This window comes from Fukomys damarensis, unplaced genomic scaffold, assembly GCF_012274545.1.
Source record: "Fukomys damarensis isolate Sample0158 unplaced genomic scaffold, DMR_v1.0_HiC HiC_scaffold_29, whole genome shotgun sequence".
Lineage (NCBI taxonomy): Eukaryota > Metazoa > Chordata > Mammalia > Rodentia > Bathyergidae > Fukomys > Fukomys damarensis.
Window position 1 is genome coordinate 30,598,665 of NW_022900941.1, and position 13,120 is coordinate 30,611,784.

Genomic DNA, 13,120 nt, shown 5'->3' on the forward strand with positions numbered 1-13,120 from the left:
TTGAATAGCTTTACTTGCCTGGTGATCAATCTAAGATATATACTTATTTTAACACTCTCCCTGGAATTTTAATATTTTTAAAAAGGGAAAAAAAATCTTTGCATACTTTTTTGGTGCGAAGTGATAATTAAATACAAAAATACCTCATAAAAATAATACAAAGCACGCTGATCTCAGAACAGTGGTTAGAGAATTTTGCACCTTGTTTGGTCTCCCTCCATTTTTTACTTAAATCTATACATAAACCCAGTCTTATTTTATTCTGTGCAACAGTTTCTTATGAAGTGACAAGAGTGAAGAACTTTGGCAAAACTCTGAGGAGATAAGAGCAAATTAGGTGTTTCTTTGCTCATTTTCCTTAAAGAATGCCAGAAACTCAGCATGGCAGCTATTGTCTGGAATGACCACATGTGACAGCCCATGTCCCTTTTCCCTTCAAGGGAGATACAGAGTACAACCCCAGCAGGACCTGACAGTTTGCAGGTATCCCTTGAGTCCTGTAGGAGCTGGCTGAGAATGGCAGTGGGTGGAGAAAGAACCGGTTGGCCCTCCAGCACTGTCCAGTAGAGCTCTTTGCTCCGTACATGCATTGGCCATGCATTGGCTACTTTGTAGCCATGAAATGTGCCCAGTGTGGTAGAGAACCTGCATTTTAAATTTATTTCCTTTTAATTATTTTGAATGTAAGCAAGCAGACGAGGCAGTGTGCAGATTCACTGTACACGAGTGATGGCACAGCCTAAACTGACAGCTCACCTTGGGCTGGTGCGTGGGTGGGCAGACAGATGCCTGTGCTGCTCTCACCGGCGCCTCTCTTTCAACCTGCTGAGTGTCCATAAACAGATATTCACGTAGGGATATGGTGCTTTTGGTTACTTTTAGTAACTGGCTCTGGCCCGGGACTTTATGAAATCCCTCCCTCCTGTTGTCATCCGTATCCTCTTGAGTTGGTTTCTGTGGGTGTCAGCTGGAGTGTAAGCTGGCAGTGAGCAGCAGGAGATTGGAGGTGGGGAGAAGTTGTACAAAAGGGAAGAGTGATGTTCAGTGAAATGAGGCCATTGTTAATGGTGTTAAAGGCTGCTTTTCTTGCAGAGGTATCAAAAAGTAGTGCATTTGAATATTTTTTCACTGGTTTACAAAGAATAATCCAGGAGAGTAAACTTTAGAGGTTACATTGGGAGATGCTATGCCTGAAAAGTAAGACTGTTGTGAAAGGCCCAGTTTCATGTCTTGTTCATAAGGTCCCATTTTTCAAGTGTTTTTTAGTTTTTACAAATTAAGCTTGTATTATTGAGGGCCTACTATGTGACTTTACATGCATACAGACTGTGTGTAGGTTTGGGGTGGGAGTTGTCAAGGCAAGGGATAAATAGGACTGGATATTGCAGTGACTAAGGATCACCGTGAGCCAGTGGAGGGTTGAGTGTATGACCTGGTCACAAGGTGGACCCAGCCTTAGATTCTCTTGTGGAGCACTGGCGTTACGAGCATGCCAAGTAAAGCCACGCTTCTGGAACACAGTGGTGGCAGGAGGTAGAGGAAAGAGATCATCTGCCTCTTACTCACTTTCATATCTGAAGGGACGATGTGACTGCTGCTTATGAGCAAATCTCCATACCAGTAGGACTTGCTGAGGAAGGTATTGAAAAAGATGTGTTGATTGATATTTCTGTGGTCATTCTGCCACTGTCACTCATAAAACTAAATGGAGCTTATGTGCCAGGGACTATGCTTCAGTTTCCATCTAAATGAGGAGGGAAAAATATATACATAGACTAAGAAAACGCGACAATAAAACACACCATGAGATAGATCCCCAACGAATGGTGCAGACAGTAAATACCACAGTCGCCAATGGTTGTTTTCAAATACATAAAGGGCTCTCAGGTGGAAGAGGTATTAGACTTACTCTCTGGGCTCCAGAAGGCAAAACTGATGGTATTTTCCTTTAATTAAAGAAGCTTTTTTTGAAGGTCTACTTATGCAGAGTACTCTGGGGACAGAGAATGATTTAAGAGGGGACAAAGTATAGAATATGAAGATGTGACAGTGGCTTCAAGTTATTGGGAGGTTTTTTTTCAGTCAGTAGAAGGAAAAGCTTCAGAAAACAGGCTAGCCCAGTGTTCACAAACAGACCCTCTACACTGGGAGAGAGCGGGCATATGCTGGCAGAGCCAGGGTCAGTAGATCTTCTGGCTCCTTCCTTCTATGAATAAAATTTTACTAGAGCACACCCATACCCATTTTTTTAACTTCTGTGCCTGTCTGCTTTGACCCTACAGAGGTAGATCTGAGTACTGTATTTGGGTCACATCTATTGCATGATCCACAAAGCTTAAAATGTTTATCATCTGGCTCTTACAGAGAAAGTTGCTAGGCTCTAGAGAGGACTGAGTTCAGTGATGTGGAAAATGTTTTCTAAGGGATTCAGAAACAAAATAAGACTGGAACCTCGGGGGATGTCTGGTGAAGGCTTCTTGCAGGAGGTAGTCTGTCAGTTGGACATTGAGGGCAAGGGCTGGTGCTGGGAGAAGCCTTCCCACAAAGACCACTTGGGCAGTCCAAATCCTCAGGGGGATTAAGTCACCATTCCATACTCATTCATTCCTTCATTGTGTCTCCAGTTTATATGAAACATTCTTTGCCTGCTCTTGGTAACATAAGCACAACTTCTGGCATGAGCTGTTGGCATTTTGATCATAACTTTGCTAGGACAGAAATGCTCATTAAGTTTAGTGTTTATAATTGAGTTTTATGGAGTTATTTTAAGTATAATCATCTCACCTAGACACAACTTGGAATTTATTCACATGTTCGGCTTAATTGTAGGATGTAAGAAATGATTGTTCCAAAATGGAAACATCACTGTATGTTTAGGAAGTGTCACTTGAAGAGTTAAGGGTAGGATGCACATTACTATTCATGCCTTTTTAATTGATTAGCCTTTAAGGCCTCTGAAAGCCTTTAAAAGTTGTTTTGTCAACATTAGACCAGCTGCTGTGTAATTATGGTAGCTCTTCTTGCAGTTAAATTCTTTTAATAATGCGTTCAATCTGCTGATGCCAAAGTGCTTTGAACCTATGATATATACTGTAGAGAGCTTTTGTTTTTACTTACAGATGGTTGGTGCTGTTTTCTGGGCGACTCTGTAGAATTTTCCCAGAAATTTTGAAGATAAATTACTTCAAAATAAGAGGCAAATGGATTTGAACATGAGGCTACTCCTGTAAAAACTGTTCATATGTGAGTTGAATTTTGAACTTGACTCATAACAACCTAAATATGTTCAGTAAAAAAAAAATTCTCCACCTCGAAACCTTTGTAAAGCTCTTTCCTCTCTGACTCTTCAGCTTGTGATTCAAAATTTTCTGGCACTCCACAGATAATGGTAGAAGTGGTAGGTCTTGTGATAAGGATTGCTGCTTTAGGAACTCTGAGGAGTAGCCTTCTGTGCTCTGGGCTAAAGGTTGCCTAGAAAACTAAATTTGAATTCAGTGATGTATTTTGCTTTGTGTGTGTGTGTGTGTGTGTGTGTGTGTGTATGTGTGTATGTGTGTGTGCGTGGGTGTATGGTACTGGGGATTGAACTCAGGACCTTGCATTTGCCAAGCAGGTGTGGTGCCACTGAGCTACATCCCTAGCCACTGCTGTTTTTTTGTTTTTTTTTTAAATAGAGTACTATTCTGAAATCTAGTGTAAAAAGATGTAACTAAGGGAAAAGGGCTGTGTTCGAAATATACAAACAAAAAAGTCATGTATGTTTTTCCTCCCAGAGGTACCTTTGCTCCACGTCTTGTGCAGCATAGACAGGTTGCTCTGATGGATAAGGCAGATACAAAGTGGGGCTGAAATGTTAGTGGCTGCAGAGATTGCTCCTGGTAACTCAGACCACTTTGGTAGCTTCTTTTCTTTAACATTGTGAGAGAAAAAGGTAAAACCATTTAGGACAGGAGCACAGGGCTTGTTCTCTTGTTCCAACATCTGGTGGAACAAGAGACTAGGCAGGACTACAGTGGCTTTCTGTGGTCCTTTCATCCCAGGTGTATTAAGGAATGTACTGTGATGTTGGGGAAGCCCATAGTGAGTCCCTCAACCCCTGTGCTTCGCCTTTCCCTCCACTTTGTGGTGTAAAGGGGCTGGGAGTGCAATTGACCTTTTACTGTTTGAAAATGGCAATCTGCTTCAAGCTTGAGTAGAAGTTCAAGAATATTAATTACCTGCACAAACTGGAGAGCATGCCAGCCTTGTCAGTATTGGCTTATCTAATACCCGAGCTAGCCAAAAATTGGGTCTTCTAACCCCATTCACAATGTGCAGATGTGTTTTTCTTGGCAGATATTGAGCCCTGCATATTGGGGACATTTGGGGGGGTTTGAGGAACCTTGCATTGAGGGAGTAGTACCAAGAGAACTAGAATTTATTTAATTAAAACTTACCTAATTTATTAAATTTCTTCCTGTGGGATAAAACTTCTTCCTAATAAATGAATGGCTTAATCTTTTCAAACTTATATTGAGTGTTAATTCAGGATATTTCTAATATTGTAGGCCAGGAGAATAGTCTACTAAGATATGACCAAGAAAAGAGCCCTCAATCTCAGCATTCTCTCTCTAAAAATTGAAACTGTTGATATCATCCGTTTTCAGGGGAAATCATTTTTTTTGCTAAGGTATGTACTATGGTTATGGTAGTAGGATAGGGATTAAATCTGTCTTCAAGTGTCAATTCTAATTGCTTATATGAGATTTGGTTTTCAAATTATTCTCATTATAAAAAATATTTTCTATGCTTTATCAAAGTCATGGTATAGTTTTAGAAAACTGTAGGCTTTCAAACCTAATCTCACATTATTTGAGATTGCATTGAATTTGGAAGAAGAGATGTTGGGTTACCCTCAGGTGCTAAGACAAGACCTGATAATCACAAACCCGCATGCACATAGATGTATGTGTATCCATACATGAGTAGTCAGATCCCAAAGAACCCTACTGTTAAGCTCAGATGGCCAAATGTAATGAGATCTTCTCAAAAGAGTCATCCCTATAATTCTGTGCTTTTCAAAGTACTCATCCTTAAAAAACAAAAACAAAACAAAACCAAAGCTAAATCTCCAATTACATTTGAAGGTATCAACTCTATTTGTTGTCAAGTATTTAAATTGTTTACAAACAGTAAACACCTAAGTCAAATTAACCTAGGAACATTTATTTAAAATGATTCTCTTGTGCATGAGGCAGAATGTGGTTTGTTTGTTGTTTGCCTTGGCTTGTTTGTTTGCCCTTGACTTACTTTCTCTGCACTCTAGGTCTGTGTGATGAGCTAAGAGTAAATTTTTATAATGATGGGTGAGAAAGTTTTCTAAACCCATTTAACATCCCTCCCTTATGTTATTAGCTGTACAATAATTGAAAGAGACAGAGTAGTAAAACTGCTGGAAGAGCAGGGCTATAGTTGGTCCTTATGAGCAGCATCTGAGTTTCCTTTCTCTCTCTCTCTCTCTCTCTCTCTCTCTTTCTCTCTCTCTCTTTCAACTTTGCAGTTTTCATTCTTTCTTAATGCAGTAGTCCAGATGCAAACAAGATGGGAATGGTGAGCTCAAATGCTCCTGAGATGTGTGTATTTCACAGATCATGCCATTATGTAGGAATGACTTACTCTCTTTCCAGTCTCAGATTCAGCAGTCCTGAGGAAGAGAGCTCATTGGCCTAGGTGGAGACAGATTTCACCATGGACCAATCAGCTATGGCTGGCAGTAGGACCATGCTGTATGAACCTATTGTTGGTGGCCCCTTTCCTGTGTACAATAGGAGAATCTCTGTGGGCTGGAGAAGCTTGGTATGTACATTTGAGATTTTTTTTTTCCTCATACATGAACATATCATCTCTCTCTTCCCAGCCATGACTACCTGGCCCCTTCCAGATTATCTTCTCTTTTCCCTATTGCCACTACCCTGTGTGCCAATTTTATTGTAAAGGTTTGGTAAAAAACTTGGGGCAAAACATATTATAGACAACTGGAGAATTCCTGGTTTGGTCAGTTAGAGCAGATCAGATTTCCTCTGCTCTTTCCCTGAGATCTCCAGTCATCCTTGTCTTCCTTTTTGTAATGCAGTGGGAAGTGTTAGTTCAGGAGGACACAGCTGAAAAGGTCCAATGGTGAAGCTCACCATATGCTTGTGGCCCAGAAGAAGATGCCCTTTTCTAAGGCTAAAAGTTTTCTCGGGACGGATGGATCAGTCATGAGTCCAACATTTCATGACTACCTTAGGAGATAATTTATTCTTTTATGTATGAATAACAAATGTGTGATAGTTGGGAAAAAGTTACCCTGATTTTTCTTTGTTTCCCGATTTATTTTTATTATCCAAATTCATTTGCAAGCACTTTTAGGGTGAGAAAGTTTTCTAAACCCATTTAACATGTACTCTTAAAAATAAAATTAGTGGGATTCTATGAGTGTTCACTTAAATAGGAGCCATTCCTCCCCAACCTTGTCCTCAGTGAATGGTGGTGACTCATTCAAGTTCTGCTTCTGACAGTCATTCAGAAGTGATGCATTCCCAAAGGAGACGCAGTAGATTTCTAAATCTTGTATTTTCTGCTCCTGCCTAGTTATGGAATCCTTATTGGCATTTAACCATTGAATCAGATCTCCCCCCTCAGAGATCTTTACAAGCTTTAGCCTCAAGTGCCATTGTCTCTGTCTGTTTGCATTATAATTGACAGAGTAAGCACTTTTTTTATTTTTTTGGCCAGAAAAGGCATTGTCTTTTAGGATTGAGAAAGGATTTATAGATGTGGTTACTTGATTTTCTTTCTTCAGGTTTCCATTTAATAGCCAGGTACATCAATAACAATCTCATCTGCACATTTTAACACGATTGTTTAGCTTTGCCATCAGTAGGGATCTTACTCCCCACAAGCTGTTTCCCTGGGCTTGATGAATGATATGGTCATAAATATATCCCCAAAGGGTAAAACTGTACCTATTTTAGCACAGATGGAACAAAAATGAATGTACTACTGTTTTAGTATTATAAGTTGAATCCCACTGCAGCATGAACTTTAAGGTAGTGATAATTCAGTTTCTACTCTTTTTTTCTAGTTTTTTGGACACAATGACTGAATAAATAAAATAAAAATTTTTAAATCAATTTTTCTGACCATAATGTATGCATGGTTTATTTTTGCCCCTAAATTGTATAATACACTATACAGTATTTTTAAAACAATGACACACTTAGAAATTTTTATTACTTTTAATTATTGGATAGTAAATAAACAGGATAAATTTTCTGGACCTATAAGTGTATTTTCGTTATATCCTTGCATTAGAGAGACTAATGCAACTGCAGTTTCTTCCTACTATAATATTCAGTCAACAAACATAAATTATTCTACCTTTAGAAACTTAAGACTTAGCAGGTAAATACAGACATGTAACAAATCTACAAAAACAAATTATAGAAATCATGAGACACAAAATTAATAACCGGCCAACTCAGTGCAGGGATGGATTTAACTGGATGATAGCTGAAGGAGACCAGCTGTATTCAGTAGCGGGCCCAGAGAAGGCAAGAAGGATGAAGGAAAAAGAGAAGAGAAGAATGTGAATCAAGGCATAGCACAAAGCACTGTGGTCAATTGGCAGAACTCATTGGTTTAATTAAGGTGAGAATCTGAAGTATGAGAGAGTATCTGGAATGGGACACAGAAAGGATAGGGCCTAATCATGGAGGGATGGATGTATTAGACTAGAATATGCATTTATTCTAGATGATAGTATTTTTGAGAGCTTGTTTGGAGGTTCTAGCAGGGGAGCACAGCTACTCATATACCTTTGACTGAGGAGGTCATATACCTTCTCTGTTGGGGGTGGTTGTCCTGTCCTCTTTGACCGAGTGCACAGCTTTGGGAGGGATGCACATGGAGTGGTGAGGGAAGAAGGGGACACCCCACTAGCCAGCCACATCAGCTGAATCAACCCTGGGATCAATGGGGTGACAGATGTCGCATCAAGGTTGCCCTCACATCCATATATGATAGTATTTTTGTGATTTTGTTTTATGCCTTGCAATTTAAGAAAGGAGACCAGAGTGATTGTGTCAACTCCCCACCGCAACCACATTAAAATATTACTGGCTGTAGAAACCATGGAAGACTTTGAAATGAGAGCTGATAGTATCTCTAATATCAATGACCTCACTACAGAATCATCTCAATTTATTACTCTTCAAAACAAATAATTTAAAAGTTGAATTACTTTCCTTCTGCATTTCTAAGCTCCATGGTCATCAAATAAGTTTTCAGTATCAGTAAAAAAGTTCATCTGTTACACTATTGGCATGAGCACATTTTAAGGACTCATAGCAAGGAGTATTTGAGAACACGAAATAGAAGATGGAACAGAAGTGGAAGCTATTATTTGTTGTTTCACATTCTTGATTTTCAGGATTCAGGTCTTTGGGTCCTTTGTGGGCATTTCCAGTGAGAAGGCCTGATACATAGTAGGCACATAAGGATTGTTTCTGCTTTCCATTGTATAAGAGGATGCCACAGGCTGGGATCTGTAAAAACAAAAGAGACCTATTTAACTAACAGTTCTGGGTATGGTACTGGTATTAGCTCAGTTCCACTCAGGCAAGGGCTTCGTGACAGATAGCATCCCAGTAGCAAAAGGAAATCATGGCATGAGATACAAAGCCAGATCATGGCTAGGGTCCCACAAGAATTATGTTAACCCCTTTTAGGGGTTACCACCAATGACTGATGACTTCCCACTAGGTTTTACATCTTAAAGTTCTACCATCTCTTAACATCACCATACTGGGCACCAACCAGGCTTCCAACCCTTGTACTGGGGGAGATGCATCCAAACCCTAGCAGTGTTCTTAACCTTCATCTTTAAATTCTAGCTTTTTTTAAAAAACTGAAGTTAGGACCCACTGGATGTTATTTCTGTGGCTAGGTCCTCTAACTTCAAATAATAGATCATCCTGGGCTGTCAGACATGTAGATGATATTTCTGCAGGTGTTTCATTTTTCCTAGAGTTAGCCCCATTAAAGTTTTTAATAAGCATATAGCCCTCCATAAGTCTTCATTCACACTCATTTTTTTTGATCAATTAGCAGTATCAGCATCCATGTGAGCTCATTACTTCATATCACTTTTAAACATTAAAGCATGTTTTTAATGCATTTACTAACACAGAATAGTGTTTGTTTGGGGGCATCGGCATGTGCGCACAATATTCCTTCATCATTTTTACTCCCTTTACTCCTCTCTTCCTTTCCTCTTCCCTCCTCCTGCCCCTGCCCCATTTCCAAGAGACCTTTTTATCTCCATCCTATATTCAATTTGTCATTTTGTCCTGTTGATATCACTTTGATTTTATTTTCTTCCTTAATTAATCTTTCCCCCTTTCTCCTCACTGCTGCCTCTGGAGTTTTCTTTGTAAAACATAAATCTGAATGATGAGTTCAACAGCCTTCAATGATTTTCATTTGTAAAGTTCTCCTTTGCTGTGACCCTTTGCAATATAGCTTCAGATCCCTTTCCTACATTTTCTTCTGGACATTTTATTCTTTCTTGTTTCTCTGCTTCTAATCCCCCCAGCCCATTCAGTGTTTCCAACATTTTCATGCACTTTACAGGGATATTCTTCCTCATCACTAATTAAGCACCTTCCCTTTACCCTTCATAGTTATTAGTTAGGTTGGATCCTTTTTTAAAAAGGCAAATTAACAAGAGAAAACCAGAAATTTGGTAATGTGTATACATTTTGTATACATGGGAAATACCCAGGGAAATTAGCAGATCTCAAAAACATTCAGACTTAAATATTATCTTCAACTGAAATACAAAAAGAAGGATGTTAGGGTGCCGGTGATAGGGAGATGCCTGAGAAAACACACAGTACACAAGTGTAAGATATGTTATGCAGTTTTAAATTAATGCCTCTCCTTTGATAAATCTTAAATGATTCAGAGCCATCCTTCTTTTCCTACTTTGGAGAAGAACAAAAGATGGAACCGAAAATGGAAGCTATTATTTGTAGTTTTTATAACTTTGATTTCTCCTACTCATATCTTTTCTGGTTTCCCTATGGGAGATTTCCTTTATAAATGTAAATTAATTCACAAATGGTAACTTTGTTTACAGAGCTCCTCTGTGCCTGCAGTTTCTCCAAATAATCTTTATGCCAAAGGAACATACTTTGGGGTAATGTATTCTGGTCTCCTACACTCATGTTATTGGATAGGATATTCTAGTATGTTATACATGCATTACTCTATGAGCTTTCTTTCTCTTTAGTTGAGATAAATGGTCATCCTCTATTACTCCCATAGCTCTTTGTTCATACTTCTCTTAATCCTAGAGTAATATAGTCTGATGTTTCCCTAGACTTAAAAATCTAAAAAATACAGCTGTTTCATTCCATAGTTTCTGAATAGTTTTAAATATATTACAACTTTTAATTGACTCATAATAATTGAACATATGTATGAAGTTCAATGATTTTGACACTGTATACAATATATTGCTGATTGATTCAGAGCAATTAGCATATACATCACCTCACAAACTTATCATTTGAGTTTTTGAACTCCTTAAGTTCAGCAGTTCTCTTAAATTAATTTTTGTAATCTAGAAACCTGTCGCAAACTGAATTCTAATCCCTCCAAATGTACATGTCCTAATTCCTGGAACCTGGGTCATGTTACCTAGAAAAAGGGGCTTCATAGATGTGAATTAAGTTAAGGATTCTGAGATGAGTTAGTTTTCCTGATTGTCCTGTGGCCCAGTGTAATCACAGGAGTACTTATTGTAAGACAGAGGCAGGGAACAAAATTGTGATGAGAGAAGCAAGGGAAGAGGGAGGTAATCAACAGAAGCAGAGATTGGAGTGGTGGAAGGAGCCATAATCAAGAATAGAGAGAAGCTAGAAAAAGCAAGGAAACAGACTCCCTATAGAGCCTCCAGAAGGCTGAGTTGAGCCCAGTAATAATACCCGTCTCAGACTTCTTACTGCCAAAACTGTGGTATAATAAATTCATGTCATTTTAAGTCACTGAATTGTGCTAATTCATTATAGTAGCTGATAGGAAGCTAATGTAGTATATAGGAAGAAAGGTATCTTTTCTTTTACCCATTTTAGACTCATGGCTGAGGCCCCTATAGAAAACATTAACAACAGTAAAACATATATTTATTTAATAAGTTTTATGTGACATAGGAAACTTAATATAGAAATGAAGACTTAAAGAAATGATTATATCTAGCTCTTTTTTTTTGGTACCGGGGATCAAATTTGGGCCCTTGTGCTTATGAGGAAAGTGGCAGAACCACTGAGCTAAATCCCCAGCCAATATGCCTGAGCATTTTAATGCTAAACTTGATGAAGAGTAGATGGTCATGTGGAGGAATGTGATTGGACACAAAGGGTGTATGCTAAGATTAATAAACTGAGGAAAACAGAGGAAGTTTATCTCTATATCTTCAGGGAAAAGGGCATTTCCTTCTTCCTAGTATAGGGAAAGTACTTCTTACATGAGTGCCTGGGTTAGCTTTTTGTGACAAAATACCTGAGACTGTCAACTTATGGAGGAAAAGTTTATTTTGGTTCACAGTGTTACAAGTGAAGTCCATGGTCACTGACATCATAGCTTTTAGTCCTGTGGTGAGGCCGAAACATAGTAACAGGAAGGTGTGGCAGAGGAAAGCAGCTCATCTCATGGTAGCCAGGAAGCACAGTAGGAAAGAGCCCAAGTAGAAGGGGCCAGACACAGTTTCCTACATTACTCTTCCATGATCCATTCCCTTCAAATAGGCCCTACACCCTGTTGCCATCATCTGCCAATAATGCTCTAAAATTATGATCTCATCAATGGATTAATCCACTTGATGAAATGAGAACACTTATAATCCAATCATTTCTCACAGAGCCCACCAGCAGGAACCAAACCCTTAGCATTTGAATTTGGAAAAACATTTCAAATTCATCTCATAGCAGGGTCTTACGGTCTAATTCAAGGGAAGGTTAGAAAATCCTCTTGTGACTTGTTTCAGTGGAGAAAGATGAGAGGTCAGAGAGACCACTTTGTTTGTTTCCTTCAATTTAAAATACCCAACATGTTGGTGTAGTGAGTTCTGAGCCCCATCAGCAGTACCTGACGCCCTGGCCACATACTTGAGCTCACTTTGGGAGTTGTTTTTGATCCTCAGTCATGGCCCTCATGATGACTGTAGCTAATCTTTATTGAACCTTTTGCTCTGTACCAGTCACAGTGGTCTGCACCTTTATGTGATCCTCATCATCACCCCATGGCTCAATACTGCTATTATTCCCATTTCACAGAGAGGAAACAGATACACATGATGATTTAATAATGCACCCAAGCCACACTACCCAATATGTGATGGCACTGGGACTAGAAAGTGAGCAGTTGGGCTCCTAGGTCTATGGCTACAGCCCTCTGTCTCACCAAATCACATGCCCACATCAGTATATGGAGTGTATGTGTCTTCTTGTGTGATGAGGTGTGAAGGAGACTAGAAGAGCTAGATTTGAATATTGGTGCTTTCCATGATCACTTGATCTAAATGTGTGCAAGTCTGCTAACCTAGATCTCTGTGCCTGTCTTTGTTAAATCTTTCTTTTTCTGCTTACCTCGTGAAGTTAGTATGATAGTCAAGTGATAAATCATATGTGAGAGTGCTTTGGTAAATATCTGACACTACATATATGAGGCTTATCATATTTGGTTGCATGGGTGTTTTCTTTAGACTGCCATACTTGGCTGATTCACTATGACATCTTACTCCTTTGGCAAGCAGGGGCTTAGTAAGACTTGATAAATGCATTTGATAAAAATGTTATTTGGCTGTTTGGTCATTATTATCTTATACTTTGGGTCACTGATACCAAAAACTGAAGGCCCACAATTTAGTCTCCTGAGTAGATAGATCTTCATTTCCCAGCTTCTTTACTTAATTGCATTCTTAAGAGAATATTTGTGGGCTGGTGATTTATCTCAGTGGCTCTACTGCCTGCTTTGTAAGCACAAGGTCCTGAGTTTGGTCCCCGGTACCAAAAAAAAAAAAAAAAAAAAAAAAAAT

General features: G+C 39.0%; 1 protein-coding gene across 1 annotated transcript in view; it reads left to right on the forward strand.

Moving 5' to 3' along the window:
• Positions 1 to 3,203: 3,203 nt before the first annotated feature.
• Positions 3,204 to 13,120, forward strand: part of Lypd6 (LY6/PLAUR domain containing 6) — a 102,886-nt gene continuing 92,969 nt past the window's right edge. The window contains exon 1 of the mRNA XM_010620989.3: positions 3,204 to 3,243. The gene's annotated coding sequence lies outside the window, so the exon portion shown is untranslated. The remainder of the gene's footprint in view (positions 3,244 to 13,120) is intronic.